This window comes from Diceros bicornis, chromosome 26 (genome assembly GCF_020826845.1).
Source record: "Diceros bicornis minor isolate mBicDic1 chromosome 26, mDicBic1.mat.cur, whole genome shotgun sequence".
Lineage (NCBI taxonomy): Eukaryota > Metazoa > Chordata > Mammalia > Perissodactyla > Rhinocerotidae > Diceros > Diceros bicornis.
In genome coordinates, this window is record NC_080765.1 from 26854975 (window position 1) to 26867140 (window position 12166).

Below are 12166 nucleotides of genomic sequence, written 5' to 3' on the forward strand. Positions count from 1 at the left end.
AATGATGTACACCTGAAATTTTTACAATGTTATAAACCAATGTTACTGCAATAAACAAAAAATTAAAAAAAAAAAGAAATGAAGAATACGATACTGGAAATGAAAAATTCGCTATAGGGACTCAAAAGCAGAATAGAGGATACAGAAGAACGGATCTGCAAGCTGGACGAAAGACAAGAAGAAATTACCCAAGCTGAACAGGGAAAAGAGAAAAGAATTAAAAAGAGTGAGGACAGTCTAAGGGACCTCTGGGACAACATCAAGCACACTAACATCCGTGTTATAGGTGTCCCGGAAGGCGAAGAGTGAGACAAAGGCGCAGAGAATCTATTTCAAGAAATAATAGATGAAAACTTCCCTAACCTAAGGAAGGAAGCAGACATCAAGGTACAGGAAGCACAGAGAGCCGGAAACAAGATAAATCCAAAGAGACCCACACCAAGATACATCATAATCAAAATGTCTAGAATTAAAGATAAAGAGAGAATCCTAAAAGCTGCCAGAGAAAGACTAGTTACATACAAAGGAAACCCCATAAGGCTATCAGCTGACTTCTTAGCAGAAACCTTACAGGCTAGAAGAGAGTGGCATGATATATTTAAAGTGCTAAAAGGAAAAAACTTACAGCCAAGAATACCCTACCCATCAAGGTTATCATTCAAAATGGAAGGAGAGATCAAAAATTTCCCAGACAAGCAAAAATTAAAGGAATTTGTCACCAAGAAACCAGTGCTACAAGAAATGTTAAAGGGACTGATTTAAGGGGAAAGAGAAGACCACAAATAGGAAAAATTATCTATTTCCATGATAAGAGGGCAATGGATACAAATGCACAAAAAAGGGGTTAGATATGATATCAAAAGCATAAAAGGAGGGAGGAGGGGAGTTAAAGAGTAGAGCTTTCAGACAGAGGTCAAACTAAAGAGACCATCAATTCTGTATAGGAGAAAGGAACAGAGAAGGACTACTAAAACACTGAGAAAAAAAGTTAAAAAATGGCAGTAAGTACATACTTATCAATAGCTACTTTAAACGTCAATGGACTAAATGCCCCAATTAAAAGGCATAGGGTGGCTGATTGCATAAAACACCAAGACCCATATATATGCTGCATACAAGAGACACACTTCAGACCTAAAGACACTCACAAACTGAAAGTGAAGGGACGGAAAAAGATACTCCATGCAAATGGCAATGAAAAGAAAGCTGGGGTAGCAGTACCCATATCAGACAAAATAGACTTTAAAACAAAAACTGTAAAAAGAGACAAAGAAGGGCATTACATAATGATCAAGGGAACAATCCAACAAGAGGATATAACACTTGTAAATATCTATGCACCCAATGTAGGTGCACCTAAATATATAAAGCAATTATTAACAGACATAAAAACAGAAATAGACAGTAACACAATAATAGTAGGGGACTTTAACACCCCACTTACACCAATGGATAGATCATCCAAACAGAAGATCAATCAGGAAAGATTGGCCTTAAATGACACACTAGAACAGATGGACCTAGTAGATATATACAGAGCATTCCATCCAAAAACTGAAGAATACACGTTCTTTTCAAATGCACGTGGAACATTCTCCAGGATTGATCACATATTAGGCCACAAAACGAGTCTCCATAAATTTAAGAAGATTGAAATAATACCAAGCATCTTTTCTGACCACAACAGTATGAAACTGGAAATCAACTATAGGAAGAAAATCAGAAAAGCCACAAATACGTGGAGATTAAACAAAATGCTACTGAACAACGAATGGGTCAACGAAGAAATCAAAGAAGAAATCAAAAAATACCTGGAGACAAATGAAAATTAAAATACGACATGCCAGAATTTATGGGATACAGCAAAAGCGGTGCTAAGAGGGAAGTTTATAGCAATACAGGCCTATCTCCACAAAGAGGAAAAATCTCAAATAAACAATCTAACAATGCACCGAAAGGAACTGGAAAAAGAAGAACAAACAAAGCCCAAAATCAGTAGAAGATGGGAAATAATGAAGAATGGACACAAGTTGCAAGATAAGTTTAAAGAACATGGAGTTTTAAAAGTTAAAGGAAATGATGTAACATGGTGCCTCATTTGTAAATCATTTTACTCTCGGGGAGCATAAAGTAACATTAAAATAGCATATTTTAAAAATAATATATGCCCGAGTTCTTAAGTATAGGGTGAAAATATTGAGTATTATCATTATTAGTGTAGCAAGGTCACCACTTATGCATTGGCTTAACTTTGTGTGATTTATGCAGATGAAGACAAATAGTGGTACATTGTGTGTCTTTATATATATATATATATTTATGGATTTTCATGGTACATTATGGACTTCAGTGGATTGGGTGTCCCAAACCCCTTTTCTATTAAGGAAAGCCCTTTTGCTGAAGACAAGTGTCATACTGGCCAGTGGCAGTGTACCTGTTGAGCTGTATGGAAACTCAGCTGTGCTATACTATAATGTCAGTATTAATAATAATAGCTAACGCTTACTGAGAATTTACTGTGCACTAGGTCCTGTACTAATCCTTAGACCCATCACCTCCTGTAACCCATAGTTAATGACATAAAAGGTACGTGTGGTGGTCATCCTCATTTTACAGATGAGGAGACTGAGGCTTGGGAAGGACCAGGGCCAAGGCAGGAGCAAGTGACTGGGAGGGCTGGAATGCAGACCCAGACCTGTCTGACCCACAGCCTGTGTCCCTGTTCTTCGTGCCTTCCCCTCCATCCCCAGCTGCAGTCTGTCTAGGTAAGAGTTGGTTTTCAGCAGGGCAGCCTTGATTAAAAAGTCCTAGAGGCTTTGCTCTGACCAGCCACCCTTCCTCCTTGTTAACTCGTCCCTCAGTTTCTGACTGGCTTCCTCTCAGAGGTGCCCAATTCCTCACCCTGAAGGGAAGAGGAACAAATCTCCCCTCCCCTCCTATCACCTTCCTCCAATTTCAGGCACTGTCACCCATTCCCATCAAACAGGCCGTGATTAGAAATAAACTGTTTTCTCTGATCAGAGAGAAGCCAAATACCTTGCAGTCATCATTTATTCCTCAGTCTCCCCCCACACCCAGTCTGTCAGCACATTCCATCAGCTCATTCTGTCTTCACAATGGACCCAGAATCTGATGGGCTCTCAGCACTAGACCGCCACCATCCTGATCCCAGGTATGGGCATCTCTGACTTGACATCTGGTAAATCAAGGGGACCTCAAGTGGCCTAACTGCAATTCTCCACTCCTCTTCTCCCTCTTATCCCACAGATAATATACCCTGGCCAAACAACCCTTCTCATCACAAGGCCCAGACACAGTGCCCACTTATTCCCAAGCTCAGGCTTCAGTTCCCAATCACGGAAATATTCAAATAAGCCATCACACCCTCCTGCAGGAACCAGGGCTCACCTCACCCTCTTGTTACTGCAAAGTCGGCCTCCAAAGTCCCTGCGTGTTAGCTCTGTTCCCATGTGCAATCCCGTGTGTCCCTGCATGGTCTGAGGTCCTCCTCCCCTGGGCTGAGAGTACATGTGATATACTACTAAACTACTGTCCATCCCAACTGTCCACTGTCGAGTGTCCCGTGTTCAGCTGTCCCCATGAGCCTAGGATGGGACTCACACTCTCATCAATGGAGTAAAGAGCAGGGGACTAAAACAGTTGGCGTCACAAACAGGATGGCCCAACCTCACCTGAGGACACCTGACCAGCTTTCACTGACTACTGCTTTGCTACCTAACTGGGTCATAGGCAGCAGTTCCTATCTGGGGTGTGAGGGCCAGTTGCCAGCGAGCCTGGGCTTTAGCTCGTGTTCTGTTCTCTCAAGTGGGTGCTGCCAACTCTTCCCACGTTAATGTCTCATTCTTGCCCACAAGGCGAGAATTATTCTTAATTGACTGTATACCAGAGTGAGGTGCCATCAGGTGTGGCCTGTGTCTGGCAGGTGGTCTCCAAGTCTCCCACCTGAGGGCAGTGACAACACATGGTCCTAACTGGTGGGTGCTTGAGTTCCACTTACTGAATGCTGGGCTCGTGCTCCTTGGTCACTGTGTCTAGCCTGATGACCATCAGTGGCTGCTAGGGGCAGTCACAGAGACACTGTTTGGGAAAGTGTAACCCCAGCACAGTCCTGGGGATGACTCCCTCTTTAGCTTGAGTGAAGAAAGGAGGCGACGACCCCAGGAAGATTATGGAATGACTCCCTAGTACCCTCCTGAGTCACTGTTGTTCAGGCAAAGGCAGTGACCTCACCCATCTCCTGTGCTTCTGCTCATCTTGCTGCTGTCACGTGCTCTCCTGACCCCTAAGGGTTTCGAGGTGCACATGCACAGCAGCCCGTGGCCCAGGCACTGATGACAAAAACCAAAGTGTGTGGGGGGAGCATTTGGTATTCAACCTTTCTCCCAATGCCAAACCCCCAATCAGCACACTTGGGCTTTGCTTAGTGTTCTTCCTTACCAGCACACCAAAGGACTAACCTAGTCATAAAGGGGCTTGAGGCCCCTCCTTGGCCATAGACAAAATGACCTACTGGATGTGGACTTCAACACTGGGGAGATTGACTGGCATTCCCTGGAGGAAGAGGATACAGGCCCAACACCTGCTTCCCTTTCCCCATAACCATCCAGAAGGTCTGCATCACATGTGCTTGGATGGAGAAACACAAAAGCTGCGACTCCACAGGCAAAAATATCCTGAGGGAATATGTACAGAGAGAAGGTGGGAGAAAGAAAGAAGCCCAGACAGGGGAAAGGTAGGGCTGCAGCAGAGGATGGCTTCCATCCCTCAGCTTCTGGAAGGTAGGCAGGCCCTATGCTCCTCCACTGCACCCTGCTGCCCATACCTGTCTGGCACAAACTCCTGATCCTCAGGGTTACGGGGAAAAGGATCCACAGCAACCCTGTAGCACAGTGAAGGTGTCAGTTCAAACCTGACTTCAGCCCAGGGCCCTCAACCCATACAACCATTGCCATGAGAGAGGTCCTAACCCTGATGATACTGGCCTGAGTCTCTGGGAGAAAAAACTGATAAATAGGAGCAGGGTAGAAAGACATTCCCCCACCCCCAAGTATATCCAGTGACCAGCAAACCAATAAAAAGTTAAATGAGAGAAAGAGACCTGGATACATGGGGAGGGAACAATCAAGCAAAATAATTAATTCAAGAAAAGTTCACAATTTGATCCAACTGGAAATCCAAAATTTACTAAAATGATTTATATGGCAAAAAGATAAAGGGAGCTGACTGGCCTTTGTGCCTCCACCACAGAGGTTCTGAACTAACTTTAACATCTGCTGAAATGCACCAGTTGGCAAACTTTCACAGACTTCATACCAGGGCTCGAATTATGGTTATACCTAATGTAATAATCATTTTCTAGTTTTTGTATTAAATGCTTTGATATCTGATGCCTTGTTGACCTTGGAGGGAAGGTCCCTGCCACAGTTTGCTAATTCCTAGAGATAGTAAATGACTCCTTTGTGCACACCTTTCATCTTTAAACCATCCAATCCAGAGCCCACACTCCAACCCCCTCTTCTATCAGGCTCTTCCATTCTGGGCCACTCTTCCCTTGCCCTCATCACCCCAGGGACATGGACCAGACAACCAGGGACACCATTGTGTCCTGAGCCCAGTGAAATGATTCAAACTAGCCAATCCTACACCTGACCCCTTGGATTTCCTTCCCATGGAATCCACACGAATGTTTCTTGCTCACGTTTTCCCCTCACTCCATCTGCCTCCTGACCGACCCTGGTGCTGCCCTGTGTGGCCCTCCACGGTGTGCCCTGCCTCCTGCTGCTCAGGATCTGTGAGGATAGAAAACTTCTCCTTCATGACAGTTATTTCTATATCTTTGTGTCTGGTTGTACCTGATGAAAACAAATCCGGGTACCCTTAAAACTCCTGGGATCCCACTACATTTACACATGGCTGAATGTTTTGCTATTAGAGATTAGGCTAATATGTTCTGTTCAGAGCCTGTTTAAACATCCTCTCAGCCACAGTTTACTGTCACCTCTGAGGGACATATTTTTACCTTGTTACCCACAGGTACCTAGGCCGTTCTGCTCTCACACACAGTCTTTGCAGACAGGACCTTCACTGCATCCACCTTTCCCCAGGAGTACAGGCATGACATGACTTTTATGACATCTTCCTTTGAAGACATTTGTTTGACACACTCATTAAGGACATACAAGTCCAATGTCTTTTAGTCCTTTTTTGATGCTGGAGGCAACATAATTCTTGTTTACAAACGTTACTTAAGCCCATTTATGCTGTTACTTATAAATTAGCCCACCTTCAGTTGGGGCTCCCTCCAACAGATGGCCCTAGAATCTGTCCAAATGAAAATCAGTGGGCACTCCTCTTAGATCCCTCAGAGACTCCTTCAGTGAAGAGGCTTCAGCAACCTCCTCATGCTTCCTGGAGTCTCTGGACATACGTAATGGGCCTAAGTTGTCTCTTGGTTTCTTTTTTGTTTTGTTTTGTTTTTTCTTTTCTTTTCTTTTTGTTATTGTGGTAACATTGGTTTATAACATTGTATAAATATGTCTCATGGTTTCTGATGCAAGAAACCACCTTCCTTGGCTCTGCTTTATACAGTGTTAGAGCAGCAATTACTGGCCATGCCCTGGGCTCTTCTGGAAATAGAGTCTCTCCTAGACGCTGAGCCTCCATAGCCAGCTGCCCATTATTCCTTGGGTCATGGAAGCAGCACCCAACAAGTTCAGGAAGGTTACCAAGGCCTCCTTGCTACAGGAGAGAGCAAAACCCAGGCCCTGTGGCATGTCCTATCTGCTGGTGGAAGTGGTCTCCCTTGTCATCACTCCATTGCCAGATGCCATGGTGCTAGAGGATGTCACTCCTCCCCTAGTCCCCTTGGCTACCTGGGGATTCCCTTGGGATCAACTGAGTAAACTCAGTGAGAGTTCATACACTTGAGGTTGTCAATGACCACCTCTCCCTCCTGGTCAAGTACCAACTTCACTTCCTGGGAAGCATATATCCTCTTCCCTAAAAGTCTAAGGCATCACCAAGGTGTAAACTGATGTCAAGGCATTGAAGAATCAATTACTATAAGGTCTGAAATGAAGATTCAATATGAAGTTTTACCTTGACATCTGGTCAAATCAGAGGGCCTCCAATGGTCTAACTGCAAGTTCCCCCTCTCTCTCTGCTCCCATACTTAAGGTCTCTTCACCAAACAACTCCCTTTATCACAGGGACTAGACACACAGTTGCTCCCCGATTAGAGGGCTCCTGTTCCCTGCCAGACTGTCAAATTATTCAAACAAGATAATCACACCCTCCTGCAGGAACCAAGGGTCCCCTTCACCCTCTTGTTACTACAAAGTCTGCCCCCTACAGCCCTGCATCTTTACTCTCTTCCCAAGAGCACCCCCATGTGGCTCCACATGGTGTGTGGTGTCCTCCACTGGGCTCTCTGCTTACCTGACTAATAATTGCTGTTGAGTTCATCTGTTCAGCTTTCAGCCATCCCCATCACCTTAGGGTGGGTGAGAATCTCTCCCTCACCTTCCTGGTCAAGAGAAGGGAAATGAAAGACTTCTGGTGTGCACTTTCTTGAAGCAATTACCCTGCTATGATTAGGCTCATGGGCTTGAAGTTATTTGAGTAAGAATCTGTCGGGGTTTGCAGAAAGTCACATGTGGCCGGAGGGCGGCTTATGTGTGGGTGACGGGCAGGAAGTAAGGCTGCAGAGGCAAGGCCTTGGCTATTCTGCTAAAGTTTAGACTCCAGGCAATAGGGAACCCTGAAATAATTTAAAAAACAGAAGTAATGAAACGGAGCACAAACTCAGGTTCCTTTACCAGATACGCAGCAAAGCCAATCACAGTAACATCAGGATTGTAGCAAAGAAAGGGGTTTATTATCAAAAGGCAGCCAGACAAGGAGGTGGGAAGAAGAGTCAAATCCACCTCCTCAAAGAAAAATGGTGGGGTTTTTATCTAGAGTTTTGGGAAGAGGAGGGAGTAGGAGGACTTTGGGGGCTGAAGTTTGAAGAGTCCTCTGCTCAGGCGCCACTGCCCTTCATATTTGTTCTTGGGTCACGTGTGCAAATCCGCTGAGATTCTGTGTGTTGGCTGAAGTGGATCTTTGTGACGTCTAAATTTCACGATCAGTCACTTGAGCTTCTCGATGCATCCACATGATGTGTAGTCAGGCGAGGGTCAGGGGGCTGTCAGCAAGCTGCTATCTTATCAGCAGTCTTCCTGTTGTTCTGCAAAACAAGCTCAGAAACTTTGGTTACTTTGCTTCCTGGGTCAACCTTGTGGGTATCAGGCTCCATTTCAGTAACAGCAGATTTTCTTCTTAGTTCCCCCTCCCAGAAGTGTGGAGGATGGATTCAAGGGAGGCCAAGAGTGCAACCAGCAAGATCAGTAAGGAGTCTACTGTGCTACTCCAAGCAGGAGACAGAGAGGGATGGACCATAGCAGTGGGAACAGAAAAGAAGAGAAGGAATTAAGCTCTGTTTGGTAGTTGATAGGATAGGGAGTGGGTGAGGGTCAGAGATCAACCATGGTTTTGAGGCCTCTTGCTTGGGTGATAAGATGGAGAGAGTTTTATGAGGTGATAATAGGAACAAAGGAGGAGGAGGAGGATGGTACGGAAAGATACCGGGTTCCCTTTCGGATATGTTGATTTTGAGAAGCCTATGGACATCCTGATGGAGGTGTCCAGCAGACAGTGAGATAAACCAGTGTGGAGTCAGGAGAAGGGTGAGGTTAGACATAGGCATTCAGAAGTCATTGGCATCCAGGTGAGAGTCGAATCATAGGAGTGGATGAGCTTCCCTGAGACCACAGGGAGAGTAAGAAGATCCTGTTCCCTGAAGACAATGTCTTAGAGAACATAACCCTTTAAGAAGGGTCAGAAGAAGAAGCCACAAACGAGACTGAGAAAGAAGGGTCTGAGGTTAGGAAGGACACCTGGGGAGAGTGGCATCCCAACAAGAAAGAGGGCAGAGAGAATGTTTAAAAACTCAACATGTGAGCAGAATTCATCAGACACCACAGAGAGTTTAGGTAAATAAAGGGCTAAAGAGTGCATTTGAAAATTCTTATGACATTACAGACACAAGATTTTGTGAATCTTCCAAGAAGTCAGTGTGAGATGAGATGATGACAAAGAGTAGAGAATTTTTGCAGAAGCTTAGCCGTGAAACGTAGAGAGATGAGGTCGTTGTTGGAGGAGCAAAAAGAAGAGGAGTAGAGGCTGGAAGACACATGGGCAAGCTCCTCTGCTTAGGGAAAGAGACAGGCTGAAGAGAAAGCAGATGGAAAATTAATGGACTGAGGTCTTTGAAAAAGTCTGAATGGATAATTTTCCAGGGTACAATGGAGCAATTCCCATGGAAATGCAAAGCTGGATCCCTTTTCCTGTTAAACAAAAGGGAAAGACTAGAGACGGATGGAGAGAAATAGAGGGATGGTGGAATCTAGGAAGGGGGTGCGGGAAATGGAGAGTTCTTGACTAGCTGGCCTCTGATCTCTTCAAGAGGATATAAGGATGATCATGCTTGTGGAAAGGGACGAAGACTTGGAGTGGCTCTTAAGGAAATGGGCAAGGGAGCGGACCATGGACCTTTGATAGGATTTGGGGTAGAAATTACTTCAGTGCCAATCACTAGACTATAGTTAAATCAATTAGGGTACATCCATACGACAAACTGCTGCTTTTAAAAAGAATAAGATGGAATTCGTACACATTTGGAAAGATCTGTAAGGTGTAGTGACCTTTTTAGAAAGTAAGTCAGGGAGTAATATCCTCCCATATATACAAATATACATATATGTCTAAAAGGCCTCAGAGAATCCAGGTTCCCAATAGAGTGGTTTCCTAGGCAACAAAAGAGGAGTAGGACTGAGCCAGGAAAACTGAACTTTCCTTTTTAAATTTTTATGCATCTTGCCCTTTTGCGCTGTTCACCTTTCTTCTAATACAAGGAGCATGTGCTCATGTATTTTATAATTTTTGAGCATTAACACAAGTTACTGTTCTAATTACCCAACGTTTACCGAAAAAACACCCGATCCTTGTAAAAAGTGAAGATGCTACAAACTCAATTGGAAGTGTCCTTTGACCACAGCCTCCAGTCCCTCCAAGGCCCACTCTCCCAAGAGGTAACCTCTGGTTTAAGTGGGGTGAAGACCTTAAAGAATACTTTTTTAAAGTATGAACAATATTTATATTAAACTTAAAGTAAAATTGGAAACAAATCTACTACTTTTTCCAAAGGCCACTTTGTGATAAGACACACACACAAAGTGACCTGGTTTCTCTAAAGAGGTGCCTCGTCTCTGGCTTGGGAATCCTCTACCGCTTTGAAAGGTCTTTCAGAGCAACTGCCGCACTCTTGGCAGGCGACAGGAGCAAAGGTGTACATGTGGGCACAACATCAGTAACAGCGTTTAAAAGAAGATGCCCAGACCCCCCAGTCCCAGGCCCGGGTGGGTCAATAAGAGACACAGCTGTGGAGCAGCCATTCACATCTGATTTTCTGGGTGTGGATCCAAGGGTGGTTTTAAGACGTGCTGGTACATTTTTTGCCAGTTTCTTCCTTCTGGGTGTATCTAGATGCTTCCTATCCTGAGCAGAGAGCTTTTGTGGTGGAAAAGCTACATGAGACTCAGTTTCTAGAAATTTAACAAAAAGTTCTGAAAAAGAACCATTGAGCTCAGATTGCTGATTTGGTGTCAGAGGTGTGCTGGGGACACTTCTTGATCCAAGCCACCCAGTCATCCATCTGGTAAGGCCGCTTTGCTCTTCCTGGATGAGCCGCTCCATTTCTTCCCTTTTCATTCCCAGAGTGCTTCCCATTAATCGTAACACTTCCTGACGTTCACGTTTGGGTGTTTGAAAATAGTCCAGGAAGAGTTTTCTCACTAGGACTTTGTCTACTTTTCCTTCCATGCTACTTACTAAGTTCATCCATTTCTTTTGCACCTCATCCAGCATTTCCTGTTGGACCTCATTTTGCTTTTTAAATTCCCCGATTTGTTCCTCCTTCAGATCCAAGACGGCATTTGCTTTCTCCAGTCGTCCCTGCAAGGACATCAGTTTTCCTTCTAGATCGTCTGCCTTTTCCATCCATTCAGCTAGTGCCATCTTCAGGTTGGCTAGTGCTCGAGCATACTGCTTTTCTTGTTCCTGAGAGACAGAAAGCTGTAATGCAGTTTCATCTTTCTGCTTGGTGACAAAGTTCAGTTATTCCTGCAATGATGGCTTGCCTTTTGCATTGCCTGGGAAGATAAAAGTAGCTTTTCCTCTAGTGTTGTGACTCTCAGTTTCCTAGTTGGAAACTATCTCTTCTGGGAGCGCTTTAGAAGACTCACTCACTGCACCAGATCTAGCTGCCTTCAGAGAGTTGGCTGACTCTGAAGTAAGCGATGATGCGGTGGGAGGCTGTGGTGAAATAAGGTCAAGTGGACCTAAAAGAATGTCCTTGGCATTGCACAGCTGCTCTAGGCTGAGCTGCATTCGTGCTAAATTCTTTGCCAAATGTGTGACTTGGATTTCATCGTCTTCATAATTTTGGATCAGGTCAGTAGAGGTCATCCGTATTTGAGACTTATTATCACTGTCCATCAAGACCCGAGCCTGAAGCTGTGGAAGCTCTTTCTGGAGCTGGGCTGACTCTCGCTGCATGTTGTGCACCATGGTCATCACCTGCTGTGTCCAGTCCTCCATTAGGGAGACCTGCTGCTGTAACGTGTCACGTTCCTGCAGAAGCTCCTCCAGCTGATTCACAGTAACACCTCCAACCTCACTGCCAGTGTTGGATGTCTGCAAAATTCTCCATAAAGTCTGACATTTCTGAGTCAAGGCAGCGATTTCCACGTCTTTTGCTCGAATGATGTGTGATAAGTTCTGAATCGTCTCTCTAACTATATCCTGACTACTACCTTCAAATCTCGTGGGCCGTTTTGTATTTCATCTTGCAGTTTCACGAGGTCTGCTTCTTTGGCAACCAGTATGTCCATCATTTTGTGATACTCTCTTTTTAGGTTGCTGTTTTCCCTCACCTTCTCATTGAAAACAGCTAACATTTGTTCCCTTTTCAAAGCATAGGTTTGCAATTGCTGCTGAAGGTCCCCAACAGCCTGGATGTAGGGAGCTGAAGCTATTCTAGCGTGAA